Source organism: Vulpes vulpes, chromosome 5 (assembly GCF_048418805.1).
Source record: "Vulpes vulpes isolate BD-2025 chromosome 5, VulVul3, whole genome shotgun sequence".
Classification (NCBI taxonomy): domain Eukaryota; kingdom Metazoa; phylum Chordata; class Mammalia; order Carnivora; family Canidae; genus Vulpes; species Vulpes vulpes.
In genome coordinates this window covers 64,156,197-64,162,196 of record NC_132784.1, presented here as the reverse complement: position 1 = coordinate 64,162,196, position 6,000 = coordinate 64,156,197, and positions in this window count along the sequence as shown.

The following is a 6,000-nucleotide window of genomic DNA, read 5'->3' as shown; positions in this document are numbered from 1 at the left end:
TCGATCCGGGTCTCGTGGGATTCGATCCGGGTCTCCAGGATCGCGCCCTGGGCCAAAGGCAGGCGCTAAACCGCTGCGTCACCCAGGGATCCCCCCTTTTTTTTTTTTTAAAGATTCTATTTATTTAGTTGAGAGAGTATGAGTAGGGGGAGGGGCAGAGGGCCAAGTAGACTCCATGTTGAGCTTGGAACTCAATGCAGGGCTGGATCCCAGGACCCTGAGATTACAACATGAGCTGAAGTCAGATGGTTAACCAACTGAGCCACCCAGGCACCCCATCCCCCAATATTTTTTAAATTAAAAACGGGGAAACTTGGACACAGACATACACATACAGGGAGGAGGCCATGTGAAGGTGAAGCTGCAGGCAGAGATGAGGGTGATGCTTCTACAAACCAGGACCACCACAGATTGCCAGCAAACCCCCCGCAGCTGAGGAAAGGTCTGGACCAGATTCTACCTCATGGCCTCGGAGGGAATCAGCCCTGCCAACACTCTGACCTCAGCCTTCCAAACTCCAGATGGGGAGACAAGGCATTTCTGCGTTTTCAGTTGTTTAAGTTGCCCAGTTGATGATACAGCTGTGTCAAAAATGCTCTTTATAGGGCAGCCTGGGTGGCTCAGTGGTTTAGCGCCACCTTTGGCCCTTCTGCCCAGGGCCTGATCCTGGAGACCCAGGATCGAGTCCCACGTCGGGCTCCCTGCATGGAGCCTGCTTCCCCCTCTGCCTGTGTCTCTGCCTCTCTCTCTCTCTCTCATGAATAAATAAATAAAAATATTAAAATTAAAAAAAAATGCTCTTTATAGCATTAAAAAAATAATCAAGTATCTAATTCTGGATCGCATGTTGCATTTGGTGGTCCAGGCTCTCTCTAGTCTCCATTAACCCAGAACAATTTTCTTGGTCTTCCATTTTTTGTTGCCTCCATGATATTAACATTTTTTTTTTAAGATTTTCTTTATTTATTCATGAGAGAGACAGAGAGAGAAAGAGAGAGACACAGACACAGGCAGAGGGAGAAGCAGGCTCCACGCAGGCAGCCCGATGTGGGACTCCATTCTGGGTTTCCAGGATCACACCCTGGGCCGAAGGCAGGCGCCAAACTGCTGAGCCACCCGGGCTGCCCTTAACATTTGTTTAAAAGTCCAGGCCAGTTATTTTGTAGAATGGCCTGCCATTTACATTTGTTCTGATGGTTTCCCCATTAAATTCATATTCAACTTTTTTGGCTTTGTTTGTTTGTTTAAGATTTTATTTATTTATTTGCTCATGAGAGACACAGAGAGGGAGAGGCAGAAACATAGGCAGAGGGAGAGGGAGAAGCAGGCGCCATGTGGGGAGCCTGATGTGGACTCGATCCCGGGACCCCAGGATCATGCCCTGGGCCAAAGGCAGGTGCTAAACTGCTGAGCCACCCAGGGATCCCCTGCATTCAACTTTTTTGTCAAGAATATTATGTAGCTGGGGCACCTGGGGGGGGCTCAGTCGGTTAAGCATCTGTCTTCCGCCCAGGTCAGGATCCTGGGGTCCTGGGATGGAGCCCCTGCTTAGCAGGGAGTCTTCTTTCCCCCCTCCCTTTGCAACTCCCCCTCCCCTCCTCAAGCTCTTTCTTTCAAATAAATAAAATCTTAAAAAAAAAAAACTATGTAGCTGATGCTATTTTAAATTAATTTTAATTACAATATATTTTTTTTGAAATTAGAGGGTGAATTCCCTGTGACTCTCTCTGCTCCCCCCATAAGGTTAGTTCATGTCAATGTGTTGCCATATATGCCCGTACATAGATACTGGTAGACATCAAGAGGGTCCACCTTACCCCAGCCTCCTTGCTTCCATTAGTGGAAATCAAGTCAGAGCCTCAGGGCGCTTCCTACTCTTGGCAGGAAACCCTGCCTCTGGTACAGTCACATCACACTTGCCCCCCTCCCCACCTCACTCCTGCCTTAGGACCATCAGAACAAGTTCTGAGAGACTCAGGCCTCCTAGGTTCTCCAGAGCTCTGACCATCCCCTTTTCTGACCCCCATCTCCAAAATTAGCTCTTAATAGCTGTCTGGGTGCCCTCTTGGCTCATCTCATGGTCCATCTTCAGCAAACCACCCCCCCTCCTTCTGCAAATGGTCCTCAGCCCACTGCTCTGGCAGAAACCTTGAGGTCACTACTGCCCTCTGCCTTCTGTCACTAGGTCTGGAGGTCGGGTAGGCACTCTCCATGATTCTCATTGCTGCTTACAGACCCCTTCCTCCCTCCTTGCAAACACTCAAGTTGGCATGCACTCAAGTTATCAGGGTATGCTGCCCACTTTGTTTCTGACATCTCCCAACCCATGGATCGCTCCTTTCTTGACTATTCCAGCTCCTGGCTTGCTGTCACTCTTTTCCCTCCTACTCTGGTTTTAATTCTTAGAGACTTTGGTATAACATATAGATGATCCAGCGTTGAGTCTCTCAGTTCCTTGGAACCACCTCTCCCTGACCGTGACTGTGTGTCTTCCATCCTGCCCGAGCCACACGTTCCTATAGCCATACTGGGAAGAAGCTCCAGCCTACATGAGAGCCACCAAGTAGGCTATAAAGCCATTGACAAGTGATTAGCCTGAAACAAGATGTGCTATGAGTATAAAACACATAGCAGATTCTAAAAACTTATGTGGAAATATAAATTTTCATTAATAATTTTTATATTGATGACAAGTCGAAATAGCCTCTTGGATGTTATTAAAATTAATTTCAATTAAGTCTTCTACTTTTTTAAAAGATTTTATTTATTTATTCATGAGAGACACACACACAGAGAGAGAGAGAGAGAGAGGTGCAGAGACACAGGCAGAGGGAGAAGCAGGCTCCATGCAGGGAGCCCGACACGGGACTCGACCCCAGGTCTCCAGGATCATGCCCTGGGCCAAAGGCGGCGTTAAACCCCTGAGCCACTGGGGCTGCCCTCTACTTTTTTTTAGATTTATTTATTTATTCATTCATAAGAGACAGAGAGAGAGGCAGAGACATAGGCAGAGAGAGGCAGGCTCCCTGTGGGGAGCCTGATACTGGACTTGATCCTAGGACCCAGGATCACAACCCAAGGAAGGCAGATGCTCAACCACTGAGCCAGCCAGGCGTCCCAAGTCTTTTACTTTTTTAATGTAATTACTAGGGATTTTTAAATTATATATATAGCTCCTGTTACATTTCTACTGGAAGCACTGTGCTAGGTCTTTTCATTGCCAATAATGACAGCTCTCTCCCCACAACCTCAGTCCCAAGCATCCCTAACTGCAAGCATCTCTAACCAACACCCATATCTTTCCAGCTCTCTCTACCCCTTCAACTCCAATAAACTTTTGACTCCACTGGAACCTACAATCCATGGATTTTGCCACACTTTTGCTGTCCCTCATCCCTCATGTGTTCTTAATGTCCCTCCTCACACAGCATAAATTCCAGGTCAATCATTATAGTTACTCTTTTGCATAATGCATTTATTCATTCAGCACGTTTTTTCTGAACACCAGTTATATGCCAGACTCTATTCTAGGCACATGGGACACATCAATAAAACAGACACATATCCTGTCCTTGTGGAGCTTATATTTTGGTGGTAGGAGACAATTAATAAATAAGTAAGTTATATTATATACTGGAATGGTGTTCTCAATTGGGGGTAATTTTGCCCCTCCCCCTGTGGGGGACATTTGGCAATGTCTAGAAACATTACAAGCTGTCACAATGAGGGAAGAAGTACTACTAGCACCTAGTGGGTAGAAGCCAGAGATGCTGCTAAACATCCTGCAATGCAGAGGGCAGTACCCAAATACAAAGAATTATTCAGCACCAAATGCCAATGGCGCCATGGTTGAGAAACTCTGTTCTAGGTGTTAGTAATTTGGTGTGTGTGTGTGGGGGGGGAAGTAGAGCAGAGTGGAGGGATTGAAGAGAAATTTGGTTGGAGAGTATGATATATATATGTTTTTAAGATTGTATTTATTTGGAGAAAGAAAGAGAGCATGAGGTGGGAGGGGGGGAGAGGGACAAGCAGACTCCCTGCTGAGCACAGAGCCTAATTGCAGCAAGGGAGGGAGCTCAAGCCCAGAAACCTGAGATCAATCAAGAGCTGAGCCCAAATCAAGAGTCTAGATGTTTAACCGACTGAGCCACCCAGGCGCCCCAGAGAGTGTAATTTTAAGTAGGCAGTCAGGTCTGGGTCAGCCTCATTAAGACGCTAACATTTGAGCAAAGGTGTGGAGGGATAGAGACCACCAACTGGGTTTCCAGTTTCATTGAGAAAATTAAAGTACCCAGGGCAGGAGCCCACACATTCTTCCTTCTCTCCAATTACTTAGATGAACTGTTAGTGCTTCTAGTAAAGGCCACACCTGCCCCTCGGAACTCTCATTCCCTCCCCCCATTCAAGGCCATCCATGTGCAATCATCTCCTCTGAAACACCACCACCACAGTCTCCTTTGACCCTCTCCCCACTCCCCAGCCACCATCTTATTTTTCCTGTCTTTGCTGCAAAGGTTCCTGAAAGAGCTCAGTATTAGCACTGTCTCCAATATCTTTCCTCTCATTTTTCTTAAGCCCAGGAACTTTAGGCTTTTGCTCCCAAACTGCTCTTAATGTGGTCACCAGGAATACCCACCGAAGCAAATCCAGTCTGTCCTTCGTGCTCAGTTTGCTGATCTATGAACAGCATCTGACATTCTCTGTCACACCTCTGCCTTGGTGCTGCATCATCTTCTGCACGAACGCTTGTCTGGTTTTCTTCCTATCTCTATAGCCAATCTCCTTTGCTGGTTCCTCCTGGCCTCCTTTTTTTTTTTTTTTTTTAAGATGTTATTCATTTATTTGACAGAGAGAGCACACAAGCAAAGCAAAGAGAGCAGGAGAGGGAGAAGCAGGCTCCCTGCCAAGTGGGGAGCTGGATACAAGGTTTGATCCCCAGACCCCGGGATTGCGACCTGAGCTAAAGGCAGACGCTCAACCAACAGAGCCACCCAAGTGCCCCTGGTCTCCTGATCTCTACATGAAGTAGTATCCCAGGACTTCGTCATTGCTGATCTCATCCCCATGTACTCTTCACCCAGCTTCCCCTAATGTTAAATCTGACATAACCATGATATATTTATCAAACCTAACTGATGAAAACTATGAACAAAGCTACAGACTTTATTTGAATTTCACAAGTACGGTTCCCAGGTGCCCTGTTTTTTTTTTTTTTTTTTTTTTTTAAGATTTTATTTATTTATGAGAGACACCCACACAGAGAAAGAGAGGCAGAGGGAGAAGCAGGCTCTATGCAGGGAGCCCAACTTGGGACTCCATCTCGGGTCTCCAGGATCACGCCCTGGGCTGAAGGCGGCGCTAAACCACTGAGCCACCTGGGCTGCCCTGACTGGTTTGGTTTTAAGACTAAAAGTCCTGTGACTCTGGGGTGGCTCAGCGGTTAAGTGTCTGCCTTTGGCTCTGGTCATAATCCCAGGGTCCTGGGGATGGAGTCCTGCATCAGGCTCCCTGTGGGGAGCCTACGTCTCCCTCTGCCTATGTCTCTGCTTCTGTGTGTCTTTTATGAATAAATGAGTAAAATCTTAAAAAAAAAAAAAAAAAAAAGACTAAAAGTACCCGTGCTTCTGGAGTCCCCTCAGTCCTGGTCAAACTAGGATGGTCAGCCACCCTATTGACCAGTGTTTCTATTAATCTTTTTCAGTCACAGGATTCAACCCAGAAAACCATGTTGCATTTAGTTGCCCTGTCTTCTTACTCTTTTCTAATCTGCAACAGCTTCTGTCTTTCCTCCTCTTTTATGACCTTGACACTTTTGAAGAGTGCTGGTCAGGTATTTTGTAGAACGTCCCTTAGTTTTGGCTTGCCAGATGCTTTCTCATGATTAGACTAGGCTTATGGATTTTGGGGGAAAATACTCACAGAGGTGAAGAAGGGCAGAAATTTGATATGTTTTACTCACTGCTATATATCCAGTGCCTTCGGACTGAGTGCCTGGCTCAC